Source organism: Aotus nancymaae, unplaced genomic scaffold, assembly GCF_030222135.1.
Source record: "Aotus nancymaae isolate 86718 unplaced genomic scaffold, 86718_ANA_hifiasm-v0.15.2.pri h1tg000057l, whole genome shotgun sequence".
In the NCBI taxonomy this organism is placed as follows: Eukaryota; Metazoa; Chordata; class Mammalia; order Primates; family Aotidae; genus Aotus; species Aotus nancymaae.
In genome coordinates, this window is record NW_026988471.1 from 26967448 (window position 1) to 26988632 (window position 21185).

At 38.3% G+C, this 21185-nt stretch overlaps 1 protein-coding gene across 4 annotated transcripts in view; it reads left to right on the forward strand.

The window, feature by feature from the left end:
* Nucleotides 1-21185, forward strand: part of BABAM2 (BRISC and BRCA1 A complex member 2) — a 457075-nt gene that overhangs the window by 92540 nt on the left and 343350 nt on the right. The gene's annotated exons all lie outside the window — the stretch shown is intronic.

The following is a 21185-nucleotide window of genomic DNA, read 5'->3' on the forward strand; positions in this document are numbered from 1 at the left end:
AGGGTGTAGCCTCCGTTAGGAGAGACAGTAGGAGGTGTGTATGTGAGGGGTTTGAATTTGAGTATGTGAGATTAGTGAGTTGGAGAGTGGCCCCCACAGTCTGGAGAATATCTCTTCCTAGCAAGGGAACTGGGCATGAGGGTATGATTAAAAAGGAGTGAGAGAAGGGGTGTCCCTCGAGGAGACAGGTTAGGGGAGGGGTTTCATTGGGATCATCAACTCCCATGACTGAGACCTGGGAAGGTATGCTAGGCCCTGAGTAGGAAGGTAATACAGAGTAGGTAGCCCCCATGTCCACTAAGAAGGAAATGGACTTACCCGCTACCTGCAGCTTTACCCTGGGCTCGGCAAGGGTGATGGGGGTCCTCGAGTCCGGGCTGCATCAGTCATCCAGAAGGCCAAGAAATTCAGGTGAAGGGACTGCCTCCTGCAGACCGGCCTGCTCCCCACATAGACGTGTGGGGAGTGGGCCTTTGGTCTGGGACGGGCAATCAACCTTCCAGTGTCCAGTTTGTTTGCAATTTGGGCAAGGTCCAGGGGGTGGTCGAGGACAGGGGCACTCCCGGGCCCAATGTCCTTCTTGACCACATCTATAACAGGACCCTGGTGGGGCCCTTAAAACATTTTGGAAGGGTTTCAATGGACCTCCCTCACCAGATGTTCGGTGGGCTGCCGGCCTCAGGGCCGCTACAAGAGCTTGGGTTTGGAGGCCTACCTTCTGCCTTAAGTGGGCCTGTCGGGTGGCCTCAGCCTTAATCCCCTTGGCTGTTAAAGACTTTAAATGAGGGCCGGGCGCGGTGGCTCATGCCTGTAATCCCAGCACTTTGGGAGGCCGAGGCGGGTGGATCACGAGGTCAAGAGATCGAGACCATCCTGGTCAACAAGGTGAAACCCCATCTCTACTAAAAAATACAAAAATTAGCTGGGCATGGTGGTGCACGCCTGTAGTCCCAGCTACTTGGGAGGCTGAGGCGGGAGAATTGCCTGAACCCAGGAGGTAGAGGTTGCGGTGAGCCGAGATCACACCATTGCACTCCAGCCTGGGTAACAAGAGTGAAACTCCATCTCAAAAAAAAAAAAAAAACTTTAAATGCCATGTTTACCAGGTCTCGCATGGGAGTCTGGGGGCCCTCCTCAACTTTTTAAATTTTCCTCCTTATATCAGCCGCAGACTGGGAGATAAAGTGGATGGCTAGGACCGTAGCTCCTACTGAGGAGGCTGGATCCAACCGTGTATGGAGGATCATAGCATTAGTCAAGCGGTCAAGGAAGATGGCTGGGTTTTCATCGGGTCCCTGAGTTATTTCCCTTAACTTATCGTAATTGACTACCTTTTGGGCTGCATTTTGCATGCCCGCCAGGAGGCAATGTAGCATCTGGTCTCGGCGGCGGCGGCCATCTCGACCGTCCTGATAGTCCCAATTAGGGTCGGCCTCTGGGACCGCTGCCGCACCTACTGGCATCTGGTTATTAGTCAGATGTACCTGATTAGCATGTTCCCAGGCTGCTGTAAAAATCCGGTCACGTTCGTCTGGGGTGAGGGTGGAGGATAGGATTACAAACGTGTCATGCCAGGTTAAATCATATGCCTGAGTAAGGTAACGGAATTCCTTGGTGTAAGCAGTAGGGTTGGTGGAAAAAGAACCTAGGCGTTTCTCAATGGCTGATAGGTCGGAGAGGGAGAAGGGAACATGCACTCGGACAATGCCCTCTGCTCCGGCCACCTCGCAGAGGGGGCAAAGAAGGGAGGCCTCATTGTTGGGAGCACCGTGTGAGCGGGTGTGAGCACTAACAGGAGAGGCCAGGTTGTAATTAGGAAGTGGAGGAGCTGAAGGGGGTTGAGGTTTATCATAAGGCGGAGGATTATTTGGTTGGGCCAGCGGAAAGGAGAGTTCCTCAGGTGCGTAGGGGTCAGAAAAGGAAGAGAAGGAGGGTGGAGGGGCTAAGGGAAAAGAGAAGGTTTCTTTGACTAGGAGTACTTGAGCAGCGGTACAAGAGGAACAGAGGGTGGGACGGAAACAAAGATACCAGAAAGCCAGCATGGTTACAATGAAGAAAACAAAAAGAGACAGGGCTAGGGCTATCTGCCACATGGCAAATTAGAGGCTACAATAAAGACAGTACCACATACAAGACTGACGGACAAGGGGTGGGTGCCCCCCAGATGGGAGACCAGTCTGATGCCTTCCTGGCCATGTCCCCAAAGGGATGTTTCAGGGGCGACTTGGCTAAGGTGTACCCGTGTAATCCCTGGGCCTGGTCACCTCAGGATGGAAGTCCGAATAGGACAGCTCTGAGGTTAATCACCGTTATGCCTTATGACATCCCCATGGAACCGCGGGTGGAGGCCCACACAAGCCCCGTAGCTGTTAGGCCATGGGACTACACATAAACTCACTCACTCACTCACTCACTTGCATCGGAGTTAGGAAAGGAGAGAAGGATAGAGTTAAAGGTAGAAAGCGGCCGCCATCTTAAGGTGCAATACGGCCACCATTTTAGAACAGAGGGAGAGAGACGAGAGAGAGAGAAAGAAAAACAGAAAAAGAAAGAAAGAGAAACTGAAAAAGAAAAACAGATGAGAAGGAAACTGTATTTTTGGTTTCTTTCTAACGGGAGACTTTATGCCAAATGGGCCTGTTTAAAATAATGAATTAAAGAATTTGGTGTAAGCCAGAGGGTTTGACTCTGCCGTGAGGCAGGGCTGCTTAAAAGGGGCTTCTGAGTACCCACACCTCGGTTGCTGGTGAGGGTTCAGGAAAGTGGGGATGTCTCCCTGAAATTCCTGACCCTAAAAAAAACCCCTCACAGGGAGAGAACAGGAGTGTAGGGACGTCTCCTCTTACACTCAGGTCCTAAACTGGGGTCACGGACTCGTGGGAAAGGAAGCCGGAGTCACGGACTCGCGGCGGGAGGCCTCCCAGGGTCACGGACCCGTGGGGAAGGAAGGGAGGGAAGCCGGAGTCACGGACTCATGGCGGGAGGCCTGCCAGGGTCACAGACCCGTGGGGAAGGAAGCCAGGGGTCATGGACCCCGCGGCAGGGAAGCCGGGGGTCATGGACCCCACGGGGGTGGCAATCCCTGATGCTGCGCAGCAGTTTTCGGACAGGGACTCCCTGAAAGCAGCAGGTGGGGTAGTGGGTAACAGAATCTTACCTTGTAGTGAAACGGTCCAGCACTGTGTGGAGGAGTCAGTTTCCCCCAGGAGGGGTCTTACAACTCCTCCCGGGTTTCAGCACCATCTGTAAGGTCTGTTCTTGCCGAGTGTAAGATGAAGAAACTGAGGCCAGCATGAAAATAATCCAATGCAAAGGGTTTTATTCAGGCTCCCGGGTCAGGTTCTGTGGTCTGACAGGAAGGGCTGGAGAAGTCGCGTGGACTCCTCTTAGATGTGGGGTTTTATAGGGAGTGGAGGCGTTTCATTGGTTGTGCCCAAGGTGAGTGGGACAAAATGGTGGGGAGTGGGGCCTGGATGGAACAAAATGGCGGGGAGTGGGGCCCAGATAGGACAAAATGGTAGGCAGGGAGTGGGACCCAGATAGGACAAAATGGTAGGCGGGAAGACAAAATGGCAGGCAGGGAGTGGGGCCTGCATTGGACAAAATGGTATCAGGTAGGTCCTGGCAGGGCTTTTTTTCTCGGGCTCCTGGGAGGGGGTGTGTCCGAGCTCCCGGCAAGGGAAGGAGGTGTGTCTGAGCTCCCAGCAAGGGGAGGGGGTGTGTCCGAGCTCCCCGCGAGGGAGGGGGGTGTGTCCGAGCTCTCCACGAGGGAGGGGTGTGTGTCCGAGCTCCCCGCAAGGGAGGGGGTGTGTCCGAGCTCCCCGCGAGGGAAGGGGGTGTCCAAGCTCTCCATGAGGGAGGGGGGAGCGTCTGAGCTCCCCGTGAGGGAGGGGGGTGTGTCCGAGCTCTCTACCAGGGAAGTGGGGAGCGTCTGAGCTCCCTGCGGGGGTGGGGGGTGTGTCCGAGGTCTCGGTGATGCAACCAGCCTTATAGTTATTTTATTTTATTTTTATTATTTATTTATTTATTTTTTTGAGACCGAGTTTCACTCTTATTACCCAGGCTGGAGTGCAATGGCACGATCTCGGCTCACCGCAACCTCCGCCTCCCGGGTTCAGGCAATTCTCCTGCCTCAGCCTCCTGAGTAGCTGGGATTACAGGCACGCACCACCATGCCCAGCTAATTTTTTGTATTTTTAGTAGAGACGGGGTTTCACCATGTTGACCAGGATGGTCTTGATATCTTGACCTCGTGATCCACCCGCCTCGGCCTCCCAAAGTGCTGGGATTACAGGCATGAGCCACCGCACCCGGCCTTACAGTTATTTTAAAGGATAACAGCTGCCTTTTAAAAATTGGAACAAATTATACTACGAGCATCTGTAAACCCTTTATTTAATCTATCAGTTGTTAACATTTTGCCATGTTTTAAAAATCTCTCTCTACTCACATGTATATGTGTATGCTGATATAGATGTATAGTACAGTATCTCTCTAAATATTTGTCATTTTAAAGTAAGTTGCAAATATTTTCCTACTTCACTCCTAAATACTTCACTATGTATCTCCCAATAAAAGAACATTTTTCACCTATAGAATCTCAGTGCCACTATCATACTCAAGAAGTTTAACAATGGTTACAGTAGCATCTTATTTGTGGTCCATATTTATATTTACCTAGTTGTCCATTAATGTTCTTTTACCATTTTTTCCCCAGATCCGTGTTCCAGTGAAAGATCATGCATTATATTTACTGTTCACATTTAAAAAATTATTTTCATTAATCGAAACAGTTTTCTTACCTTTTGATTTTTCATGACATTGATGATTAATGATTTTGAAGCGTCTGGGCTTGTTGTTTTGTAACATGTCCCACAATTTGGCTTATCTGGTTTTATCTTCCCTGTTGTATTCAGTTTAAACATATTTTTCAAGCTTTTAAAATAAGTGATGTTATGTATTTCTCAATGCAGTTACACAAGGTCCATGATGACAGTTTGTTCCATTGTTGCTGCTGCTTGACCACTTGTTTAAATTAAGTTGCATCTACCAGATTTTTCCATTATAAAGATACCTTTTCTAAATTTTAGTTAATTAGTGATCTGTGAGGTGACACTCTGAGACTGTATACTGTTCTGAAAAGCATTTTGTCCAATGGTTTTAGTATCCATTGATAACCCTATCTTGAATCAACACTACAAGTTTTATTGTGGCAGAATCTCTTTAGTCTTTTTCTGTCAGTAACAGTAGTTAACATAATGTATATGTTTAATATTTGTTGAGGGATTGAGTGAATTAATAAATGAAAATTTTATTTTTAGCGAATGAGAAAACATCTTCATTTATCCTTCCAGTTTAACCAAAATCTTTATAGTCACATGCTCTTTTGCTTAAGCTTGTTCAAGTATAGAATAATTAACTATTCTTTTTTTTTTCTATTCCTTCACATCTCAGGGTTTTTTCATAGTTTCCTCCAAATGGCAATGCCTCTTTTACTTCTCAGTAAATGCAAAGCTACTTATTCTGTATGTTTAAACTAACTTTACAACATTCATCTCACTACAATATTTCATTTATAGAAAATTAAATGTAAATACATATTGTTCTAGGAGCTACACCTAAATCAAGGTTGTGTGAATGTGTGTATGGGTATATAAAAATCACGCTTATTTGCTAAATTTTCCCTTTTTTTTCCCCAATGTTTTACTATTTCATGACAGGGATCATTATTGATTTGTTCTAAAATTGTATATAATTCTGGACTACTTTTTAAAACAACAATCAAAGAAAGGTTGAAAAACCTTACTTTCTTTTTTATAGTGTCACCAGCATTGTAGTTATTAAAAAAGAATTAAATTGCAGTAATGAAACAGTTTGTGAATATGCATTGGAAGATTACGAAGACTAAAATTTTCTGCAGTAGAATATTTATTGCTCAATAAAGTAATGCTAATTTATAGCATTTTGCTTAAAATATTGTTATTTTATGCAAATATACAAAAATACAAGGTTAAAAGTTCATTTAAAATATATCTGAAAATAGGACATTATATCCCTTTCTGAATTAGTCTAATTTTCCCAGAATCAACAACATGTATATTCTCTCTGATATACATAAGAATCATGTAACCTAATTTCCTGAAAATTTGCTTATTATAAACCACTGAAAGAACCAAGCATATTTAACCTGGAGAATAGAAGATGAAAAAAAGACCTGACAATCATCTGCAGATGATTTGGGGACTATCATGTAGAATAATGCTTAGGGTAGAACTTGTGTTAGTGGGTAAAAGTGATTTGTAGCTATATTTTCTGTTTGCATATAAGAAAGAACTTTTTCCAATGACTACTAACTGCCCAACAACAGAATATGCTATCTAATGAGGTAGTGAGGACATTTTGCGTGGAGGTAGTCATGGGAAATTAGGTGACTTTTCTTTCTTACCTTGCCTTCATTCCCTTTGTTTCCGTCTTTCCTAATCAGTGTTTCCTCTAGGTCTGTGCTATCCAATATAGTTGTTAGTAGCCACATGTGGTGATGGAGTCTTTGAAATGCGGGTAGTCTGAATTGAGATGTGCTGTAAGTGTGAAATACACATCAGATGCTAAAGTGTTATATTTAAAAATGTAAAATATCTAACTGATAACTTTTATATTGATGACATGTTGAAATGGTACTATTTTATATATTATAAAGGTTAATTAACTTTAATTTGTTAATTATTATTTTAATTATAAGCTTCTTTTTTTTTTTTTGATGGAGTCTTGTGCTGTCACCCAGGCTGGAGTGCAGTGGCTCAGTCTCAGCTCACTATAACCTCTGCCTCCCAGTTCAAGTGATTCTCTTGCTTTAGCCTCCCAAGTAGCTTGGACTACAGGTACAGGTCCCCACACTCAGCTAATTTTTCTATTTTTTAGTAGAGATGGGTTTCACCATGTTGGCTGGGCTGGTTTTGAACTCCTGACCTCAGGTGATCTGCCCACCTCGGCCTCCTAAGGTGCTAGGATTACATTCATGTGCTACCATGCCTGGACGTAATTAGTAGCTTTGATTATCAATTCCTGATAAAAAGGAGTAAATACTATACCCTATCTTTCTCATTATTTATAATTTAAAACTATAGAGTATCTAACAGATACACAAAGTAACTGCTTGAGGACTTGGAAAAGTAATTATTGACATACTAAGAAGAAATAAAAACTCAAAGATTAACCCATATGGAGGTCATTTTCCTATGATTAAAAAAATTGTTTATCTTTTCTTTCCATATCTCCTGGTTTGGATCATAGGGCATCCTGGATCCTGGCACTATGCACTGGGCAAGGATAGAAAATTCTCCAATGGAAACCCTCTCTTCCAGGTCAAACACATAGAAAGCAGTACCCTTGAAGATGGAACTTTTTTTTTCCCCCTTCAACTCTTCTGTTCCTAAGACAGGCAAACTCCAGTGATGAAACAAGACTCTTGGAATGGCCTCTTAGACTCTTTTCTTTTGGGTTTCTCCTCCAGGTTGACACAGTAATGGAGAGTGTCTTTTTATGTAAACATGGGAAGGGAAAACTCCCAGTTTCTAGCCAGAGTACTCGGAAAAGGTACCACTGAGAGGCAGAGAGTACAGGGGAAGTCACAGAGAAGAGGGGCTGGAGAAAAGGATCCTTTAATTTGTGTATGAAGTTTCAGGCTTATCCTTGAGCTTCACACATGGAACCGGACAGAATCAATATACCAAAGCCTTTGGGAACTGAGGTACAGCATAGAACAGTACTGAGATCCAAGACTAGCCTCTGGGCAGTGCATACTTTGGGAAAACCAGAATAGCATTTAAAGGCTTTGAAAAGTATTCTGATGAATCTAGTCCACAGAAGATGGTTTAGTGCATTCACTCTGAACCTAACTTTATGCAAATTCATTTGGCAGTTAAGTGAAATGAACACATTACTTGAAAGAAATAAACTATCCAAACTCAAGAAGAAATAAATTATCTGATTAATCCTATATCTGTTAAATAAATTGAATTTATAGTTGAAAAAAACAGTCTTTCAAAAATGAAACACCAGACCCAGATTATCTCAGGTGAATTCAACCAAACATTTAAGACAAAAAATCACCAGTTCTATGCAGTATCTTCCAGAAATTGAAAAGAATACAACAGTTTCTATCTTATTTTATGAGGCTAGCATTTACCTGATATCAAAACCAGTCAAAGAAAGTAGAAGAAAATGAAAAAACTATAGGCCAGTATCCCTCATTTGAACAAATAAGCGAAACTTTTTTAAAAAAATTAGCAAATTGAATTCAGCAATATATATAAAATAGATATATATGTGTACAACATACATTTTACATATATGTATAAAAGTAAAATAATGTATCATAATCAAGCAGGTTTTATTCTGGGAATGAAAGCCAAGTTCAACATTTGAAAATCAATGTATGCAATTCTCCATATTAACAGACTAATACAAGATAAACCATATGATCATATCAATGGATGCAGAAAAAACTAAAATTTAAAATCTTCATGATAAAAACTTGGCTGAATAGGAATAAAAGGGAATTTCCTCAGCCTCAAACTTATAAAGAAAACTACACAGAACCTACAGCTTAATGTCATACATGGTGAAGGAAAAAAGTGCTTTTCTTCTAATACTGAGAATGAGGCAAAGATGTTCATGTGAAACCATGCATGCTGAATGAAGAGACCCCCGAAACAGGCTTTGTGTGAGCAACATGGCTGTTTATTCACTCGGTGTGGGTGGGCTGAGTCCAAAAAGAGAGTCAGTGAAGGGTGATGGGATAGGAGTTGGTTTTATAGGTTTGGGGTGGGCAGTGGAAAGTTACAGAAGTTACAGTTTAGGGTGACTTTTTGCAAGCTGGGAGGGGGTCATAGGTTTGCAAGCTGGGATGGGGTCATAGGGTGTGGAGTGTTGACCGAGGTCAGTTACAAAGTCTAATGGCCTTATCAATTGGGGAGGGAATAAGGAACAATAGAGAATGTCTCAAAGTTAAGTAGGCGCCACAGGGGTTGATCATTTCTTCCTCTTTTCATGGTCTTCCAGTTACTTCAAATTTTCCAGGAACTCATCTGGAGTGTCCATGCAGGTCACAGGTTAACATGGTGTCCATGGTGCCATCAGTCACACTGAAAGACTGTACAGTTCACTTTCACAAATCCTGTATAACACAGTACTGGAAGTTGCAGGAAGTCAAGGAAAAGAAATAAAATGCATGTGGATTGGAAAAGAAGAGATAAATCTACCTAATTTGCATATAACATGATTGTCTATGTAGAAAATCCCAGGATATTTTCAAAAAATCTTAGAACTCATGAGTGAGTTTTTTAAGGTTACAGATACAAGATCAGTATAGGAAAATCAATAATATTTCTTTATACTCGCAATGAACAATCAGAAACAGAAAGTTAAAAACAATCAGAAAGAAAGTTAAAAAGTACCAATTATAATACCTTCTTGCCAAAAAAAAATGCTTACTTATAAATTGTAATACCTTCCTGCCCAAAAAAATGCTTAGTTATAAATCTAATAAGATATGTTCAGTATCTATATGTAGATTGAAGGAATTGAAGAAGGCCTCAATAAATGGAGAGATATATAATATATCATGGATGGGAAGACTCAACATAGTTAAGATGTTTCCTCTAATTAGTTTTAATTAGTTCCCTAAATCAGTTTTCCCTAAATTAATGTACAGTGTTTAGTGCAGTCCCCAACAAAATTCCAGCAAGATTGGGAAGATACTGACTGACAAGATGATTTTAATATGTATATGGAAGGCAAAGAATTAGAATAGCAAAAATAATTTTGAAAAAGAACAATAAAAATGGAGTCAGACTACTCAGTTTTAAGACTTACTATCAAGGCAATGTACTATTGGCAAAAGAATAGACATAGATCAATAGAACAAAATAGAAGGTCCAATAATAGAGCCATATAAATATGGTCAGTAATATTTCACAAAAATGCAAAGGCACTTCAATGGCAAAAGGAGTCTTCTCAACAAGTGGACATCTACATCCAAAAGAAAACGACCCAAACCATGTTCAAAAATTAACTCAAATGAATCACATTCTTAAATGGAAAATTTTAAACTATAAAAATCCAAGAATTGATCATAGAAGGAACGCTTTGTGACTTGGGCTGGGCATTGAGTTAGCTACAACATTAGAAACTTAGTCCATAAAAGAAAAAAGTTGATAAATTGTATTTCACCAAACTTAAAAACTTTTGCTCTGCTGAAGAGACTGTTAAGAGTAGAGGAGGACAAGAAGCAGGAAGAGAAATTTGCAAATCATGTATCTTAACAGAGAACAAATTTCAGGAATATATAAAGAGCTTTCAAAAGTCAACAATAAGAAAACCAACAACAATAAAAAAATGGGAGACAGATTTTAGCAGATACTCCACCAAAGAAGATATATGGATAGCAAATAAGCACATGAAAAGATGCTCAACTTTATCAGTCATTAGGAAAATGCTGATTAAGGCTGGGTGTGGTGGCTCATGCCTGTAATCCCAGTACTTTGGGAGCCTGAAGCAGGTGAATCACAAGGTCAAGAGATCAAGACCATGTTGGCCAACATGGTGAAACCCTATCTCTACTAAAAATACAAAAATTAGCTGGTCATAGTGGTGTGCTCCTATAGTCCCAGCTACTTGGGAGGCTGAGTCAGGAGAATCGCTTGAACCTGGGAGGTGGAGGTTGCAGTGAGCCAAGATCATGCTACCGCACTCCAGCCTGCGACAGAGTCAGACTCCATCTCAAAAAAAAAAAAAAAAGAAAAGAAAAATGCAGATTAAAATCATTATGAGATGCCATGACATACCTATTAGAATGACTAAAATCAATGACAATAATAACAAAAATTTGACCATATTAAATGTTGGCAAGAATGTATAGAAACTGGAACTCTCATGTATTGTTGGTGTGAATGCTAAATGTAATAGCCACTTAGGAAAAAAGATTGGGAGTTTGTTTTATGGTTAAAGATACACTTCATCATATGACCCAGCAATCCAGCCTTAAGCATTTATCTAGAAATAATAACTGAACATTCACATAAAATGTATACATTTATGTTTGTAGCAGCATCATTTATAATCATCACAAACTGAAAATAATCTACATGTCTTTCATTGGGTAGATGGATATAAAAACTGTGGTACATCTGTACAATGGAATATAGTAGTAAGCTCTAAAAAGGAGCCAGCTATTGATACATGCAGCAATTTGTCTTTACCTCAAATGCCTTATGCTAAGTGAAAGAAGAAGCTAGTCTCAAAAGGTTACATGATTCCATTTCTATGGCATTCTAGAAAATGCAAAACTGAAGGGGCCAAGAGCAGGTCAGAGGTTTCCAGGAATAAGGAATGATGGGAACATAGAAATACACAGGGATCACATGAAGACATATTGGAGAGTGATAGAATTGTTCTGTATCCTAATTTTGGTGGTGTTTACGCAAATTTCTGCGTATGATACAACTCATAACTGTACAGAAAAAAGATGAATTTTACTGGTAAATATAGTTTATGATTTTTATTTCACCTTTTTTCTTTTTTCTCTTTGAATGTGGCTACTGATAAGTTTAAAATTATGTATGTGGCTTGCATGATTATTTCTATTACATAGCACTACTATAGATATTAGAAGTACAAAGAAGGATTAAGTGTGGTCTGAAGTCTAGGAGAGGGATATGGCAAAAGGAAGTCTTCTAAGAAGAGGAGGCAAACTTAAATGACTTAAGCCTCCACCCCCACCTCCATCCTTTGTTCTACAGATATTTTTTTCGAACGCCTAATTCATGTAAATATGCCAACTCTCAGATATAATAATCCCTTAGTCTTTTTTCCTTGATGTTAGAAATGAAACTCTACCACTCAAGGTGAAAAGTATGCTGTGCAATAGAATAATTAGTGGTATCCTTAAATTTGTAGGCACAACAGCCTGCGTTACTAAGGCAGTTGACAAGTTCCTTGACAAACTTGTGATGAATGTTTAAGTTCGTATTATTATTGCTTAGATACTGTTGTTTATATTATTACACCCAAGACTGTTTATTGTTTATAAATTACCATAACGGGAGGTTTCCAGGAGGATGCCTAGCCAGTATGTTTATAATTTGAAGTTAGGAGTGCCAACCCAAAATTTGAGTAGAATCTAAGAATATCATGATGGACTGTAAATAGGTAAATCTAGTGATACTGAAATATAATACAGATAAATTTAAAATTTTGAAATGGATTCTGAAATTTAGTTGTCTCAGTTAAGAGGAATGTGTAGCTCAGCAGTAGTAAATACATAAAAATGTTAAGAGATTTTTAGTTAATAAAAAGCATAATAGGAGTCACCGCTGATGAGGCTGCCAAAAAAGCTATTTTAACTTGCAATGCTATTTATCAATAGAGGTTTAATACCTAAATTAAAGCATGGATTTTCTTATTTGTTTCTATACTCTTTAGACCACACCTAGAATCTTATCTTTAGAGCTGGGTATTATCCTCTAAGAGGGTTATGGACAAACTGTACATATTCAGAGAGGAGAGAGCCAGAGGATAAAGGAAATTGAAGTCAAGTCAGATGAGGAATAGTGAAAGAGACTGGGATATTAAGCCTGGCTAAGAGGTGATTCCTGGTGGGGTTGAAAGATAGGTCACGAGAACTGCCTTCAAATAATTGAAGGGCTATAATATTACAGAGAAGTTAAACTTGTCCCATAAAGTCCTCAGAACCAGCAAATGGAATTTTCAGACAGATATTAAATTTCAGTGTGAGGACACACTAAGGGTTAGTGCTAACTCTTGGAAATGAATCACCTCTCCAAAGTCTTTCATAAAGCTCTGAAATGGTTTGGATATGTGTCACCTCCAAATCTCATGTTGAAATGTGACCTCCATATGTTGGAGGTGGGCCTAGTGGGAGGTGTTTGGGTCATGGAGGTAGATCCCTCATGGATGGGGTGGTGCTGTCCTCATGATAATGAATGAGTTCCTGCTCTGACTTCATGTGAGATCTGGTTGTTTAAAAAAGTGTGGCACCTCCTCTTGCTCTCACTCCTGCTCCTGCCTTGTGATGTGCCTGCTCTCTTTTCACCTCCTGCCATGATTGTAAGCTTGCTGAGGCCTTTGCTAGAAGCAGATGCTGGCACCGTGCTCCCTGTATAACCTGCGGAACTGTGAGCTAATTAAACCTCTTTTTATAAATTACCCAGTCCTCGGTTATTTCTTTACAGCGATGCAAAAATAGACTGACACAAACTCTATTGTTTGAACTTACTTTTTATTGAGTATCTCCTTCAGACTGGCGTTTCCACAAAGTTCTTGATACCTTCTAAAAAATGTCAGCTGCTAAGGCACAAGCATGTAAATAAAATCTACTTTGTATTTAAAATTTCTGTGATTTCTTGTATGTGTCATATTATCAAGCATTGTTGATGTGCATTTTGAAAGGAAGGAACTTCTGCTCCCATTGGTCCCACTATTATAGCCTGGCAAGTTTCAGGGAGTAATAAAAAGTAAGACTTGAAACTATTCTTTTGTTGTTAGGTGGTCATTACACTTCTTCCTTTTTTTTTTAAACCTCACCTTATATCATCTCTATCCTACTTTTATTTCTTTGTTCTCCTGCATACTCTCCCATTTTGTGAAAAGTTGGAGTAAGCAATGTCCAAGTAATCTGTACTCTGTGTTCATATCATCTTCTCCAGGGTGAAATAAAGGAAATGTGATGTTATTGCTCTTCTATATGATTTGTGTTGGTCTTTTCTCTACCATCTCTGCCTTAAGGTCAGGTACTATGTTTTCTACTTCCCATATAACTCCCCAGGTGTCCAGTATGCACATCTCTGTGTTGTGGTTTTTTAATAAATGTTCTTGACTGATTTAGTGACTGTTCTCCATAGAAGAGAACAATGCCACAGTTTATTTCAAAGAGGCTATAGAGTATTGAGGCAAAGTGTTTTAGAGTTCTTTGAGGTTGAAGGTAGGAGCTTGAGAAATTCTGGAATGTAAGTGTGTGAGATTCTGAAAGTTATTTAAACTAACTTCTTTGTTTTGAAAAATATTCATATAGTGTTTTTATTATATATAATGTAAATTCCTCCCTTTTTAGTACACATCTTTCCCTTAAAAAAAGAAACTTTATTGTATATTCAAATACTGGTTAGCTGCCTTAAAATTTATTGAAAAATCAGCTATAGAAGTAATAAGATCTGGTGTTTGGCAGCAGAATAGGATGACTATAGTTAACAATAATTTATTGCCTATTTCAAAATGAAGAGTGGAATTGGAATTTTCTTAGCACAAAGAAATGATAAGTGCTTGAGGTGATGGATATCACAGTTGTCTTAATTTGATCTTTTTACATTATGTGGTTATATCAAAATATCACCTGTACCTCATAAATAAGTACAGCATTATATTTCTATAATAGTTAAAAATTTAAAAAGTCTGTCTTTAACATTATCCAGTCATGTCCATTAAAAGAACACATTTGGTAAAGTTCCTTAAAAATAAACATCTTTGCAAGTATTCATCTTAAAAAGTATTCTTTACTTTCATAAAGGGTTAATTGCAACATTCTTTTAAATGCAGAACTTTTCACATTGCATTTTCAATATGATTTTATTTATGAAAAAGAAACTGTACTGCAACTATTCAGTAAACACTTTGTAATTTATTTAAAATCAGATTTCTTTAAAGTGGGACAAATTTTTACATGAGATTAAAAATAAAAACAGCTTTATTGAGATATAATTACATATCGTGCAGTTTACCCTCTAAAGTGAACAATTCAGTGGCTTTTTACAAATATAGTCACGAAGTTGTACAACCATCAACACTAATTTCAGAAAATATTTATCACCACAAAAAGAAAGCTTGTATCAGTTAGCAGTCACTTCCCATTCCCCATTGTCTGGCAACCAGTAATCTACTTTCTGTCTCTATGGATTTTCATATTATGGACATTTTATATAAATAGATTCATACAATAATAATACAATAAGTAGCCTTTTGTGTCTAGCTCTTCACTTAGCTTAATGTTTTCAAGGCTTATCCACATTGGAGCATTATATCAGTACTTTTTAAATTTGAATAATATTCTGCTATATGTATAATATCACAATTTATTCATTCGCCAGTTGACGGACATTAGTTGTTTCCACTTTTTGGCTATTGTGAATAATGCTGGTACAAACAGTATGCAAGTTTTTGTGTGGACATGTCTTCACTTATGTTGGGTATATATATATATACCTAGGAATAGAAGTGTAGGGTCAGATGGTAACTCTATGTTTAACCTCTTGAGGAACTGCCAGACTGTTTTCAAAAGTGACTGCACCGTTTTGCATTCATGCCAGCAGTGTATAAGTGTTCCAGTTTCTTCATATTCTCATAAACACTTGTTATTATATGTCTTTTTGATTATAGCCATGTAAGTGGGTAATTAAAAGGTATCTCACTGTGGTTTTGATTGCACTTCACTGTTGGTTAATGATCTTGAACATCTTTCTGTGTACTTACTTGACATTTGTATATCTTCTTGGAGAAATGTCTGTTCAGACCCTTTGCCCATTCTAAAATTGGGGTATTTGCCTTTATATTGTTGAGTTGTGAGATTTCTCTGTTCTGGGTACAAGTCCTTTATTAGCTATGTGATTTGCAAAGTTATCTTCTATTCTGTGGATTGTCTTCACTTTCTAGATAGTATCCTTTGAAGGCCAAAGTTTTTAATTTTGATGTAGCCTAATTTACTTATTTTTTGTTGTTGTTGCTTGATTTTGGTTTCATGTATGAGAAAGCATTGCCTAACCCTAGGTTATAAAGATTTATTACTATGTTTCATTGAAGAATCTTGTAGTTTTTGCTGTTACTTAGGTTTTTGATTCATTTTGAGTTAAGTTTTGCATGATATGAGGTAGGGGCCCAACTTCATTTTTTTGCCTGTGGCTTTTTGGTTGTCCCATCACCATTTGTTGAAAAGATGCTTTAAAAACCCATTTAATTGGGATAAAATATACTAAACAAAATTTACCTTATTAACCATTTTTAACCATTTTTAAGTGTACACTTCAGTAGTGTTAAATATAGTCACATTGTCCAACCAATCTCTAGAACATTTTTCATCTTGAAAAACGGAAACTCTATACCCATTAAGCAAAAACTCCTCATTCTCCCTTCTCCTCAGCCACTGGCAATTACCATTATGCTTTCTATCTCTATTAATTTAACTACTTTAGGTGTTTCATGTAAGTGGAGTCATTATAGTATTTGTCTTTTTGTGACTATTTTACTTAATGTCTTCATTCATGTTGTAGCATGTTTTGAATTTTTTCTCCTTTTAAGGCTGAATAATATTATATGTATGTATATATATACATCACATTTGGTTTATCCATTTATCTGTTTGTGGACAATTGGGTTGCTTCCACTCTTTGGCTATTGTGAATCATTCTGCTGTGAACAGATGTATGCAAATATCTCTTAGAATCTGTTTTTAGTTACTTAAGGTATGTACCCAGAAGTAGATTTCTGGATCATATGTTAATTTTAAATTTTTTTGTGGAATCACCACTTTGTTTTCCATAGTGGCTGCATCATTTTACATTCCCACCAACACTTCCAAGAGATTCCAATTTCTTCATGTCCTCACCCATACTTGCTATTTTTTTGTTTGATAGTAGCTCTTCTAATGAGTGTGAGATGATGAAAATACTTTTTGCTCCATTACGTTGTCTTGGCACCCTTGTCAAAAATCAACTAGCCATAAATGTGAAGGTTTATTTATGGAATCTGAATTCTGTTTTATTGATCTCTATTCCTATCCATATCCCAGCACCACACTGTCTTCATTGCTGTAGCTTTGTAATAACTTTGATAATTGAGCAGTCCTGCAAATTATTTTTTAAAGATTTCTTTGGCTATTTGGATCCCTTGCATTTTCATATGATTTTTAGGATTGGCTTGTCAATTTCTGCAAAGAATCCAGCTAGGACTTTGGTAGGGATTGCTTGGGATCTATAGATCAAGTTGAGTTGTATTGCCATTTTAACAATATTAAATTTTCTAATTGACAAACATGAGATGTCTTTCCATTTATTTAGGCCTTCTTTAATTTCTTCCAACAATGTTGTGTAGTTGTTGGAAGACATCTACAATTATACACAATAAGTGTACAATTCTTATACTTATTTTGTTAAGTTTATTCCGAAGTATTTTTTCTTTCTGATCTCTTTGTAAATGGAATTTTAAAAAATTACTTTCAGATCATTAATTACTATTGTACAGAAATGCAGTTGATTTTTGTACATTTATCTTGTATCTTTCAACCTTGGTGAAGCTATTTATTAGTTCTCATTTTTTTTATGCATTCATTAGGATTTTGTACATGCACGATTTATGTCATCTGTGAATAGAGATAGTTTTATTTTTTGTTTCCAGTGTATCTTTTTTCTATCGTGTATCTGTTTTTTTTTTTTTTTTTTTTTTTTTTTGCCAAATGCTTCTTGCTAGTGCCTCCAGTATAATGTTGAATAGAATCAGCCAGAATGGATATCCTTTAAGTAGATTTTTTCAATGTTTACCAGTATGGAAATATTTATTACTAACAGTGTTCCTTTGAGAACTTGAAAATGCAGCCATTCTTCTATAGTAGCAAAAGTGATAAAATTTCTTTTATTGGAATTTAGCCTTTTGAATTTTATAATTTATCATAGATACAATTGATCATCTGAAATGATGATAGTGGGCAGGGTGAGACGTGGTTGTTGTACTACTTTTGAGAATTTAATTTTATACCTGTCTGCTGAAAGATACATTTTCTTGTTTAAACTTTTTCCCTACAGAAAGCTCCAGGAGTGACTTTGCTATGACTTCTTTTTTTTTTTTTAATAAAAAATATTTTATTTTTAGTTTTATTTGTATGTGTGTATGTTGCATTTCTCACATTTTGTTTTATTTTTAGTTTTATTCCAGTAGGTTTTTGGGGAATAGTTGGTGTTTTGTTACATGAATAAATTTTTTTGGGGGGGATGGTGGACAGAGTCTTGCTCTGTTGCCCAGGCTGGAGTGCAGTGGCCTAATCTTGGCTTACTGCAACCTCTACTTCTCAGGTTCAAGCAATTCTCCTGCCTCAGCCTCCTGAGTAGCTGGGATACAGGCATGCATCACCATATCTGGCTAATTTTTGTGTTTTTTAGTAGAGGCGGGGTTTCACCATGTTGGTCAGGCTGGTCTCAAACACCTGACCTTGTGATCCACCTGCCTTGGCCTCTCAAAGTGCTGGGATTACAGGTGTGAGCCACCATATTCGGCCTAATAAGTTCTTTAGTGATGATTGCTGAGATTTAGTTACACCTGTCACCCAAGCAGTGTAGACTGTACTCAGTATGTATTCTTTTATCCTTCACTTCCTCTCACCCTTTCCCTTGAGTCCCCAAAGTCCATTATATCATTCTTATGCCTTTGCATCTTCAAAGCTTAGCTCTCCCTCTTGAGTGAGAACATACAATGTTTGGTTTTCCATTCCTGAGTTACTTCACTTAGAATAATGGTCTCCAGTTCCGTCCAGGTTGCTGCAAATGCCATTATTTTGTTCCTTTTTTATGGCTGATTAGTATTCCATAGTGTGTGTGTGAGTGCACGCACGCACGTGCACGTGTGTTTATAATTTTAATATCACAATTTCATTGTCCACTTGTTGATTGATGGGCATTTGGGCTGGTTCCATATTTTTGCAATTGTCAATTGCACTTCTGTAAACATGCATGTGCAAGTATCTTTTTTGTATATTGACTTCTTTCTTTCTGGGTAGATACCCATTAGTGAGATTGCTGGATCAAATGGTATTTCTACTTTAGTTCTTTAAGGAATCTCCACATTGTTTTCCATAGTGGTTGTACTAATTTACATTCCCATCAGCAGTGTAAAAGTGTTCCTGTTCACCACATCCCCGCCAATATCTATTATTAATTTTTTTTTGATTTTTTTGATTATGCCATTCTTGCATGAGTAAGGTGGTAATCACATTGTGGTTTTGATTTGCATTTCCCTGATAATTAGTGATGTTGAGTGTTTTTTCATGTTTGTTGCAATGCCTTAGTCTTCATTGAAGATTTTTTCAGCAATTAGACATTCAGTACAGAGAATAGAATTTCTTTCATTTATTGAGTGTTACTTGAACATATGCTATTTGTGCTATACTCTGCCCTGTTAGAAACATTAAATAAGTATAAAAACATGTCTGTTTTCTGGATGCTTACAATATAATTAGGAAGATGAATTATATGTACTTACCTTGCACTGCTGTGTATTTGTGATTCTGGATCTATGTCTTATATGCCTCACTAAACATACGCTCCTTGATGATAATTATCTTTGTATTGACACAGTATGTATCACAGTGTTTCACAGGTAGCTTGTGTTTATTATGGTATTTAAAAATTGATCGAACAGTAAAACAATATAAGACTACTTACAATTAAATACTCAAGTGAATGGCATAACCAGTCAGCATTTTAATTTCAGAAGTAACGATGATCTGTGTGTTCTGGATTTATTAGGGCAAGCTTCATGCGAGAGACAGTTTAGTGGGCTCATAAAGGAAGGTAAGAACTGAGCAAGGAGAGAGCTGTCATAGTATTTGGTGTCATAGTATTTGGAGGGTACTGAACAGATCATATTGACTGGAAGAAAAGACTGGCTTGGGCCAGGTGCAGTGACTCATTGCCTGTAATCCCAGCACTTTGGGAGGCCGAGGTGGAATCACCTGAGGTCGGGAGTTTGAGACCAGCCTGACCAACATGGAGAAGCCCTGTTTCTACTAAAAATACAAAATTAGCCAGACATCGTGGCACATGCCTGTAATCCCAGCTGTTTGGGAGGCAGAGGCAGGAGAATTGCTTGAACCCGGGAGGTGGAGGTTGTGGTGAGCCGAGATCATGCCATTGTACTTCAACCTGGGCAAAAAGAGCAAAACTCCGTCTCAGAAAAAAAAAAAAGGAGAAAAGACTGAAAGACTGGCTTGTAGATAAAGAAAATGATGGATAAATAGGTAGCAATATAGTATTTTGAAGACTTTAAATATCAGTTTGAAAAGTTTGCCCTTACTCCACTTGATATTAGAAACTCATTTAAGTTTCTTGAGTTGGGACATTTTGGAACAAAATAGCACATTAAGAATATTTACTTGGTGATAATATGTATTATGGACTGGAGGGCAACTGGTATTAGAAAACCATTTTAAAAGATTAGATGATGATTGAGTTTCTTTAGTGTGTCAGCTTTTAATAGCAGGGTTTTTTGTTTGTTTGATCTTGAGTACCTACCATAGTGCCTTGGGCAAAGCTTAAATATTTATTCAATGGATGAGTGAATATATGGACTAGGTGATCTGGGCCTGGAAGGGGCTGTTAACAGTAGGAAAAATCCATATGAGTGACATTTTGGAGGAAAAATTGAGATGACTTGTTTTCTAAGAGTATATAGGATATATGAAAGTTTGGAGATGACACCGAAGTTTCAGCATGGAATCAGGGAATAAGGGGAGTGAGAAAAGGGACAATCATGAGCATGCTTTTAGACTTGGTGAGTTTGACATTGAAATGCCTAGTACGTAGAGATTTAAGGACTCAAATGAGAACTGAAGTTTGAATGTTTACATTTGGATATAATTATATAGATATTGTTTGAGCAGTAAAAAAGATTGGATAGTTAAAGCTGTATGTATGTGTACAGAGATTGTGTACATGTACACAAGTATACATATTTTTATACATTACAACTTAATGTGTGTGTTAGATTGTCAATAAACTAATCTACTTGTTAGTATTAGCATAATGATAAGAGCTGATTCTTGGGATGAGCAGAGGCATAAAAGGGAGTTATAGAAGGTTTCAGAAAAGAAACAAGAATTTGTAACATAAATTTGCTAGTGAGACTTTGTAAATTTGTCTTATGTTTCAAAACAACAGTAATACTCCCTTTATCACTTGTTGAGAACTTACTATATGCCAGACATTGCTAGGCATGCTGTCTCTTTTTATCCTCACAACAAATCTGTGACTTTAGTACTATTATATCTCCTTGTTACTGTTGAAGAAACTGAAGTCTAAACAAGTCAAAACTTGCTCAAGATCACTTGAGCTGATAAATAATGAGGAGACCTTGTG